The following is a 10,787-nucleotide window of genomic DNA, read 5'->3' as shown; positions in this document are numbered from 1 at the left end:
GTGACATGGGAGAAAAACAAAGCGACTCATACCACCGACCTGTGCCAACCTAGACCTAGAGCTAAAACCAAAGATTTTTCTGTCTCTCCTGAGCCAAGGGGGTTGGGAAAACCGACAGTTATTTTACCACCTACTCCCGGATCAATCCACCTTCTACTCAGTCAGAAGGACCTGGGTTCTAATCCTAACGCAACCACTTTGCTGTGTGACCCTGGGCAAGTCGCTTCACTTCTTCGGGCCTCAGTTTCCTCATCTGTAAAATGGGGATGCAGACTGTGAGCCCTATTGCGGGTCAGGGACTGTGTCCAACCCCTTCTTCTATCTTGTATCTACTCCGGCACTTATACCAGTGCCTGGCACATAGTAAGCGCTCAGCAAATGCCACAATTTTTATTATCATTTATTGAGTGCTCACTGTGCACAGAGCTCCATACTAAGCACTTGGGGATTTTCCTGACCATTTAAAAAGCTGTGGTATTTGTTAAGTGTTTACTATGTGCGAAACACTGCACTAAGCGCTGGAGTAGGGTTACGTAGAATGACTGTCCCACACGGGACCCACAGTCTAAGTGGGAAGAAGACAAGTATTGAATCCCCAGTTTAGATGAGGAACCCGAGGCCCACAGAAGTGAAGCAAATTGCCCAGGGTCACAAAGCAGGCAAGTGGCAGAGCTGAGATTAGAACCCAGGTCCTCTGACTTCCAGGGTCGTGCTCTTTCCACTAGGCCAAGGCTGCTTCTCTTATGACAGAGCCCTTGGAGAAGCTGTAGTCGTGTACACAATGAAGAGGAAAATCAATTAACTTTGCTCCCCTTTCCCCCACCAGGCTGAGAGACAGGCGGATAGCCAAGAAGGGGTTCGGTCTTAGCCGCTTTCTGCTGAGCTCTGAATAAGTTGCTTCCCAACTTAGTGGATGGTTTCTACTCTGATTTTCAGCAGAGAGTAATTTTCCATTATGATTGGCTGACATAGTCAATTTGGTGTAATTATTGTCAAATTACATTGTAATTCATGCAAAATTACAAATTACAGCTATATTAAGGCCAAATGAATTAATCAAAATTAATGATGTTATGCTCACTTATCTTAAAGTGTTAATAAGGGAGATGTTCCTAAAACATTTAAACCTTAGGGCACCATTCATCACTCCTATTATTACCTGATTTTCCTTTAAGCCCAGATAAGGATGTTTCTGGGGCAACAGCCTCATCAGCAAGAATGAACTGAAGACACATTTTTACTCTGATCCCATTTTGAACCAGAAGACCTGGTGCACATCCTCAAGGTAGCTCAACAATTTAGGCTATATTACTTAGACTGTGAGTCCCCTTCTGGACGGGATGCCGTGTCCAATCTGATTATCTTATAACGACCTCATCGGGGGGCAGGGAATATGTCTGTTTATTGGCATATTGTGCTCTTCCAAGCGCTCAATACAGTGCTCTGCACCCAATGACTCAAATGTGATTGAATAAATGAACATTGTGTTTTAAAAAATCATCACCGTCAATGGTCTTTATTGAGCACTTACTGTGTTCAGAGCACTGTAATAATAATGTTGGTGTTTGTTAAGCGCTTACTATGTGCAGAGCACTGTTCTAAGCGCTGGGGTAGACACAGGGCAATCAGGTTGTCCCACGTGGGGCTCACAGTCTTAATCCCCATTTTACAGATGAGGTAACAGGCACAGAGAAGTTAAGTGACTCGCCCACAGTCACACAGCTGACAAGTGGCAGAGCTGGGATTCAAACTCATGACCTCTGACTCCAAAGCCAAACTCTTTCCACTGAGCCACGCTGCTGTACTAAGCACTCGGGGGAGTATGATATAACAAACTTGGCAGATCAGGCCCTGCCCAGGATGAGCTTACAGTCTAGAGGGGGAGATGGTAGTTTACCGAAGCCCCCCACCTGTGAAACCTGAGCTAATTCTGGATCACATTGTTACCATTAAACAGTTAAACTCTTACCATTCAACAGTTATCAATCCATCAAGGGTACTGACTGAGCGCTTATTGTGTGCAAAACCAGAGCTAAGAGCATGGGAGGCTACAACAAAATAGAGTTGGCGGACACTCTCCTTGTCCCCCAAGAGCTTACAGCCTGACAGACATTAAAATAAGTCAAAGAGGTGCACATCTCTTCTAAGAGGTCTTCCCTGTCTAAGCCCTCATTTCCTCTTCTCCCACTCTCCATGTCCAACCTGATTAGGTTCTATCTCCCCCCGTGCTTAGTACACTTGGAAGCAGTGTGGCTTAGTGGAAAGAGCCCGGGCTTGGGCGTCAGAGGTCTTGGGTTCGAATCCCAGCTCCGCCACTTGTCAGCTGGGTGACTTTGAGCGGGTCACTTAACTTTTCGGTGCCTCAGATACCTCATCTGTAAAATGGGGATTAAGGCTGAGCCCCAAGTGGGACAACCTGATTACCTTGAATCTTCCCCAGCGCTTAGAACAGTGCTTGGCACATAGTAAGCACTTAAATACCCTCATTATTATTATTATAGTGCCTAGCACATAGTAAGTGCTTAACAAATGCCATCCAAAAATGCTTTAGCAGATTAGGCTAGCAGGAGGAGGAAGTTACGGGCTCCTCTGATCCTCAACAACCCTTAGTCCTCAGGGGCCAGCTCCATTTTGAAACTTTTCTGTTTTTCAAGAAGGGCCTCCTCTACTACAAGCCTATTCATCCGTCCTACTCTTGATGAGGGAAGAGCATCCCCAATTACAGCTGTGCCTGTTGAAGTTTTAGTGAAAAGGGGCAATAGGCAAAGAAATAACGAAAGTTTTGAAGAGCAATAACCATAGATCCAGGCCATCCTAAATCCAAATGACACCTAGGGATTGGCCACCTACTTGCTAAAGGTCAAGCCCTGAGGCGATTAGGCTTTCAGGGAAGAGCTCTGAACCTCTCAGGGTCGGAACTCCTTCAAAAGACCAAAATGAAACTTCTTTTCTTTAGCTCTGCTCCCTCATCAACCTCCTCTGCCGTCATCAATTGATAGAACTTACCGAGCGATTCCTGGAGGGAGAGCACTGCATTAAGCATTTCCTGTGGACCGAGCTCTGTACTAAGAGCTTCCTAATAACAATTGTAGTATTTAAGGCCTTACCATGTGCCATGTACTGTATTAAGTGCCGGGGTGGATGCGAGAAAATTGGGTTGAACACAGTCCCTGTCCCATATAGGGCTCCCAGTCTCAATCCCCATTTTCCAGACGAGGTCACTGAGGCTCAGCGAAGGCCACACAGCAGACAAGTGGCAGAGCTGGGATTAGAACCCAAGACCTTCTGACTTCCATGCCCGTGCTCAATCCACTCCTCCATGCTTCCCTGGGGCAGAACCCTGAACTAAGCACTTTTTCTCAGCGGGGAGGGCTGGGAAGGGCAGTATTTGTTAAGCTCTTACTACGTACTAAGAATTATTTTCAGCCCTGGGGTGGAGTCCCTGTCCTATATAGGGCTTCACAGTCTTAATCCCCATTTTCCAGATGAGGTAATTGAGACACAGAGAAGTGAAGTGACTTGCCTAAAGTCAAACAGCAGATGAATGGCAGAGCCAGGATTAGAAACCAGGTCCTTCTGCCTCCCAGGCCTGGGCTGTAGCCACCAGCCATGCTGTTCCCTGTGGAGAGAGCTCTGAAAAGGTTGTCATTAACTAGGTTCTCTCTGACCCAGCCAGACTCATTTCTTCTTCCACCACAGCACGCGCCTTCTGCTCCGGACAAGCGCACCTAATTCCATCCCCCAACATCTATAGTATTTACTAATGTGCAGAACACTGTACTAAGCACTTGGGACAGAACAATATAGCAGAGTTGGCAGACACATTCCCTGCCCAGGAGAAGAGTACGTTCTAGAGGGGGAGACAGATATTAATATAAATAAATCATTCATTCAATCATTTATTGAGTACTTACTGTGTGCAAAGCACTGTACTAAGCACTTGGGAGAGTACGATTTATTATTTATATCCTCTAGACTGAAGGCTCACTGTGGGCAGAGATAGTGCCTCCCAACTCTGTTTTACTGTACTCAGTACAGTTCTCTGCACACATTAACACTCACTAAATACCTCTGATATAATTTAGAGATACATATTTAAGTGCAGTGGGGTGAATATCAGTGTGTTTCTGTCTCCCCTACCTCGCTCCAGTTGCTCTTCATTTTCCCTGACTGAAATTTCTTCCAGGCTTCTCTGTTCCAAACCGTGCCCTGGCACTTCTTAAAACCTCCGCTCAAGAGTCATTCCTTAAATGCAGACTTTCAACTAGTCCCACCTGGCTCCAATCTCTCCCGTTACCCCCACGCCATCTGCCCGTCTTTCCACTCCCTAATTACTTCGTGCTATGTATCTGTTTTTGTACAGCTGTTGGCTGTGTTTATGCTTTTATCTTTCTATAATTTTTGTCCTTAAGCATTTAACTGTGACTTCCCAGTCACCCTTCTCAGCAGAATAACCTCCTAGAAGGCAAGTCTTGACTCTTGCGTCTCTTTTCCGGTTCCTTACAGAAACTCATACCACTTAGATGTTCTTAATGCCCTGCTAATGGAGAACAGCTACTCAGTATTGTTAAACGGGTTACTGATTCACCTTTCTCATTAGCTTACACTAAGCAGGAAACGAGTCTGTAATATACTCTCCTATGTGCTTAGTACAGTGCTCTGCACATAGTAACCTCTCAACAGATACTATTGACTGATTTGGTTGCAATTGCATTGTTTTAGCAGTCAGGTTTCTCAAAGAGTGGGAGGATGTAGGGGGCTCGATCCAACTCTGTTGTACTGTACTCTCCCAAGTGCTCAGTACAGGGCTCTGCACGGGGTAAACTCAAAAAAAAAAAATACCACCGACTGATTGAAGTCTATCATGGTAAAATATGGAAAAGAATAGCCACTTGAGTAATTCTATTATATGCCCTTCTTGGGGTGGATCTAAAATTACACTCTCATTTAAGTTACCACATTTTACAGATGAGGGAATTGAGGCACAGAGAAGTGAAATGACTTGCCAAGTGGCAGAGCCAGAGATTAGATCTCAGGTCCTTTGACTCCCAGGCCCATGCTCTATCCACTCTAATCATTGCTTTAATGCTAACACCCCACCCCACCCCACAAAAAAAAAAAATATGAATCAAAATGAAAATGAGAGGCACGGAACATAAAAGCGTTAGATGTCACGAATCGCCCTGCTGTTTTAAATCTGTTTTTACCAGAAAACAACACTAGATGAGATCAAGGAGCCCATATTAACTGAAATCCTGCTTCCCTTATTCGGATCATCGCTGCCCGTCTGTTAAATTGGTAAAGTGTAACAATATCATTGAGAATTATTTGATGTAGCATAGGCTATTGAAATCAAAAGGACAAGCACGTCGTGGATTGGAATGGAACTACGTCCCGTAACAACAACAAACCTTTAGCCTAGCTGTTCTGCTCGCATATCTAGCGGATGATTTGGAGAAATAGAAATTGAGGGGAATTTCTATAAATCATCTAAATGTTAAGAAACACCAAACACTCAAGTAGGGTGACCGAAGAGATGGAACGTGGGCCTCTGAGTCAGAAGTCCTGGGTTCTAATCCCACCTCTGCCACTCGTCTGCTGTGTGACCTTGGGCAAATCACGGTCACTTTTCTGGGCCTCAGTTTCCTCAACTATGAAGATTCAGGATTTCTTCTTCCTTCCTACTTGGGGCCATGTTTTATTCTGCACTTTCCAGTTGCCTAGTACAGTGCACCCTACCAAGTGGGCACTCAATAAATGCTATAAGTAGATAATAATAACAATAATGATAATTGTGGTATTTGTTAAGTACCTACTGTTCTAAGTGTTGAGGCAGATACAAGATAATCAGGTTGGACATACTCCCAAGCCCCACATAGGGCTCACAGTTTTCATCCCCATTTTACAGATGAGGAAACTGAGACCCAGAGAAGTGAAGTGACTTGCCTAAGGTCATACAACAGACAAGTACAGAGCCAGGATTAGAACCCAGGTTCTTCTGACTCCCAGGCCCATACTCTATCCATTAGACCACACTGCCTTCTCTAGTATGTCTTTTTTCTAGAATGAATATGCTTTTCCTCGATTTAACTGGAAATTCTTTTTGCGGGGGGGGGGGGGGGAAAATAAGAAAAAAATCCAACCCAGAGAAAGGTGTACGACTTAGAAAAAAACATAAAAAAGGGGACTTCATTCAGAAATCCTGCATGGCAAACTGGTTAACTGCATGCCCCTTGTCTCAAATGAGATCAAGGAAAGCCATAGACGCAGGACACAAAAAAATCAGAGTTCAGAGAGCACCTAATAAAGGATGCCCAAGAGAATAAAAGATTAATCAAACCTATCCAAAAATATCTCCTAAATTATTATACAAACAGCTTTCTCTCCTTTTTAAAGATAACGCTTCTGATGGCTCTAGGCATATATCTACATGTGAGGGAAAAGAGTGAGAGTCAAAGGGGGAGACTCCAGGAAGAAACACATCATCATCATCATCATAATAAAGATGGTATTTATTAATCCACTTCCTATGTGCCGGTCACTGTATTAGATGTGAGATGGGAAACAGCAAAAGCAGGGAAGGGGGGAAGAGGATACGTTGAAAAAGCTCTTATGCAATCACATGCATCAGGAAAAAGCTAAATGTCCGACCTGTAGCCAGGGCATATTAGGAAGGTTTTAATATGAGTCTTTTCCTCTAGACTCTAAAGTCATTATGGGCAAAGAATGTGACTGCTTATTCTTTTGTACTGTACTCTCCCAAGAGCTTAGAACAGTGTTCTGCACATAGTAGGCGTTCAATAAATGATTGATAAATCAGGTGGAAAAGTCCGCCTTTGGGAAACGAGGAACAAAATCTCACCTTCTGACTAAAAGAAACACTTTCTGTGCATAAACAAACAGAGCCATCCCATTTCTGCCTAAAGCCGACAATGCGAAAGCCATGATTTGCACTCCTGAATTTACAGGTCCGGTTAGTCGGAGAGCTCGTGTAGAAGAGTGGGTGACTGGATGTGTATTTATTATTGGGATGTCACAGAGGTTATAGGTAGTACTCCCCAATCAAATCGAAGGATCCCTCATCAGTTTTTCTATTACCTGTCCCACTTTGGGCCAATTTCCTTTCTCTTCCTCCAACATCTCTTGTTTCACTGTTCTTCTTTAGGACACGGGCTGGGGATTTGTCAAAGTCAATGAGCACTTTATTACAGGGAGAGTGCTCAGTAATGAACAATTCAGCAATCTAATGAGATTCTGGAGATCTGTCTCCAGCCTTTCTGTCAACTTTCACTTCTATAAAGCACCCTGACGCTAATCCTCCGGCATACCCAATCTTCACACGGACTGAATATTAGATTCTTCCTTGGTATATTGCATTACTAGTATAACCTTAGCAAAAATCATGAACTTAACCACACTTGAGGCAGTCGGATTTGATTTTTCTCTACCGGGTTGAGCCAGAGTGAATTTCTTACTGAGACGAAGGAAAACAGTTTCTTATTGCCTGCTGAATGTCTAATTTGGTAAATATTTATGTGAGTCTTCATTATCTCTCCAGGAACAAGTATCAAAAAAGAGATCTGCCCACAGCAGAAACCAGATTTTTAAACCCACTAGAACATTTATGTACCTTTTAGGGACACAATTACATAATATGTCAAATAGCTTAGAGATTTTTGTCACTCAAAGTTCTGCCTACCTGTTCTGCGTTCAAAAAGATCTGGTTATTTCACCATCAAAGGAAATGAAAAGCCCCAGCAAGTGCTGGCCCTTCAACTCATTTCAGTTAGAGAAGGACTTGGGTTTTAATCCTGGCTCCACCACTTATCTGCTGAGTGACCTTGGGCAAGTCACTTCTTTGGGCCTCAGTTACCTCATCTGTAAAATGGGGATTGAGGCTGGGGGGCCCAAGTGGGACACAGGGACCGTGTCCAACCTGATTAGCTTCTATCTACACCGACGTTTACAGTGGCTAACGCGTAGTAAGCGCTTAACGAGTCCCTTTAAAAAATTCCAGAAAATTCAAGAAATCTGCCCAAAGTTGATGTTAAAGTGGCTAACCATAATATCTGAAACCCCATTAATCCATCAGTATCATTTATTGAGCGCTGGCTCATTGTGGACAGGGAATGTGTCTGTTACACTGCACTCTCCCAAGCTCTCTACACATAAGCGCCTGTTAAATAGAAATGACTGAACACGAATGCACTAAGCATTACAACTGGTAAACACAGTACCTGCCTTCAAGAAGATTACCAACTAGTGACATGTGCTTAGCCATAATATCTTCAATCTCTTATGTTCCGTGTCTAGAAAGTCAAGTCTTGGTTAATTGTGATGGATAGCTTAAATCCACAGATAATCCAAAAGAGAACTTCGATTAGGAAGTGGCAACTGCTAAAGGAAACTAGCTTCGTGCTTATCTACAGCAAAAGTAATTCATTATAAATGGGGTTTACCCCCATCTTTTACTGGAGGCAAACCAGGGGTAAACTCTAGCTTGTTGTGGGCAGGGAATGTGTCTTATGTTGTACTCCTCTCCCGTGTGCTTAGTACAGAGCTCTGCACATAGTAAATGCTCAATAAATACAACTGACTGGAGAACCGTGGTCCACCCCAAAAATTCTAAGTGGACCGCCAGTCCCGTAGCCTACTTTAAGCACGTTACCAGGCCATGGGAGAGTCGATCGGGAGAAAGGAAATGTACCAGATTTCATCTTTATTTGGGTCCTGTGTGACTTTTTTTAAAAAAAAAAAATAAATAAAACTGGAAGATTGACACTGCAAGTTTGTCGTGTGTTCAAACGAGTAGCATCCACTGATAAATGCCAAGCTCTACGGTGAAACAATCTCTACTGCGTAGGCAATGTGGTATTACTTAAATCCTCCGAATTGAAATTCTAATGGCATTAAGCATTTCGGGTGACCTCGGAAAGTAGGGCAGACACATTGGTCATCTGTGACCTGATGGCGTTTCCCACAGGGAGTCAGTCCTGCCGGCCCCTTCCCTCTCCCCCTTGTTGCGAGCAGGATTTTCTGGCCCTCCTCACCTTGAACTGGATCCCTCCTGCTCCATCTTTCCGTGTATTCTAGCCCGCCGCTGCCAAAGCCCATCTCGGGAACCCTCATCGCGGTGAGGGGAAGACTTTGGAGAGCTTGCGGGGAAGGTGCTTGGAATGTTACGGCCCTGTCTCCATTTTGTCCCGAGCCAGACTACCCAGGGGCTTTCTGCTCTCCTCAAAGTACAGGAGATGGTTCAAACGACAGAGTATTTTTCAGATCAGATTCCTACATATGTCCGTCTGATAAAGTACCTTCCTTACCTGCCACATTTGCTCCTTTTCAATGATGACAGTTGATCGCTCTTCTGGATCTCCCGAAGCTGGCAATAAGAGAAGGACGGGACTTCTTCTAGATATTTCTCAGTAGTTCAGAAAGGCGTTTCGCTGAAAATGTGATCACTGCCTTCTCCAGCAGAGTGAGGTCAGAGGGGTCGGCAAATCTGTACGGATCAAAGTAATTAAAGCTATTTAACTCCTAAAAGAACAAAATGAAAACACTAAAAAGATCACTCCGAAAACATAAATGCCAGATCTAATTAATGGCCAAAGGATTGAATGAACAAAGACTCTGAAATACAAACTGGCAAAATGGGATACTATACCCTTTCCCAAGTAGAATGCTTTAAAGATTTATTTGATATTTTTCATTGTTTCACCTGCCAGGGAAGTGGGATCTATAAACATTTGGATAAATGAATCGAAAGCGATTTCCAGTTTCACTCTCAAACTGAATTGTTGTTTTGTATTTTATAGACATATTCGTCTGTAAATGTGAGCTCTTTCCACTTTCCATTGGCTTATAGCCTACTCTGGATGTATTATCTTCTTGAAAAGGGCATGAAAAGAAAAATGGAGAGAGGACACTAGGACAATTGATTCAGACACAATGGCACTTTGCAATTCACCATGTGCGTTTCAACAATTCGACTCTCTTTCTTAATGAAAATGATCACATGAAGCAAGTAACCTCCTGATTTTAAAGCTACAGTCAAGGATAGTGGGTAATTTTCCATAAGTTTCATACAAGTGCTGACCCGGAAGAAAGTTTCCTCTGAAGATGATCTCATCCAATACTAGCTCTGCGGTTACCAAGCTAGGTCTGCATTAGCAAATCCCATGAGATAGATTTACTGTAGCTTCAAAAGTCCTCTAGACTCTAAGGTCCATGTGGGCAGGGAATGTGTCTGTCGACTCGGTTGTACTGGACTCTTCCTAGTGCTCACCTCAGTGCTCTGCACACACACACGAGAGAGTTTTTCTGCCAGACATACTGACACAAATAAACCCACAATGGCAACGGCCTAGAGCGGTTCAAAGAACCGGTCGGACCATTCTGTCCACCAAGGGAACAAGGACTGTGTCTGACCTGATTATCTCCTAATGTTGGTATTTGTTAAGCGCTTATTATGTGCAGAGCACTGTTCTAAGCGCTGGGGTAGATACAGGGTAATCAGGTCGTCCCACGTGAGGCTCACAGTCTTCATCCCCATTTTACAGATGAGGTCCCTGAGGCACAGAGAAGTGAAGTGACTTGCCCACAGTCACACAGCTGACAAGTTGCGCAGCCGGAATTCGAACCCATGACCTCTGACTCCCAAGCCCGGGCTCTTTCCACTGAGCCACACTGCTTCTCCTGTCTACCCCAGCACTTAGAACAGGACTTGACACATATTAAACGCTTAACAAATGCCACCATTGTCATTATCATCATTCTTGCAACCTCCC

Source organism: Ornithorhynchus anatinus, chromosome 19 (genome assembly GCF_004115215.2).
Source record: "Ornithorhynchus anatinus isolate Pmale09 chromosome 19, mOrnAna1.pri.v4, whole genome shotgun sequence".
Classification (NCBI taxonomy): domain Eukaryota; kingdom Metazoa; phylum Chordata; class Mammalia; order Monotremata; family Ornithorhynchidae; genus Ornithorhynchus; species Ornithorhynchus anatinus.
This window is presented reverse-complemented; position numbering follows the sequence as displayed.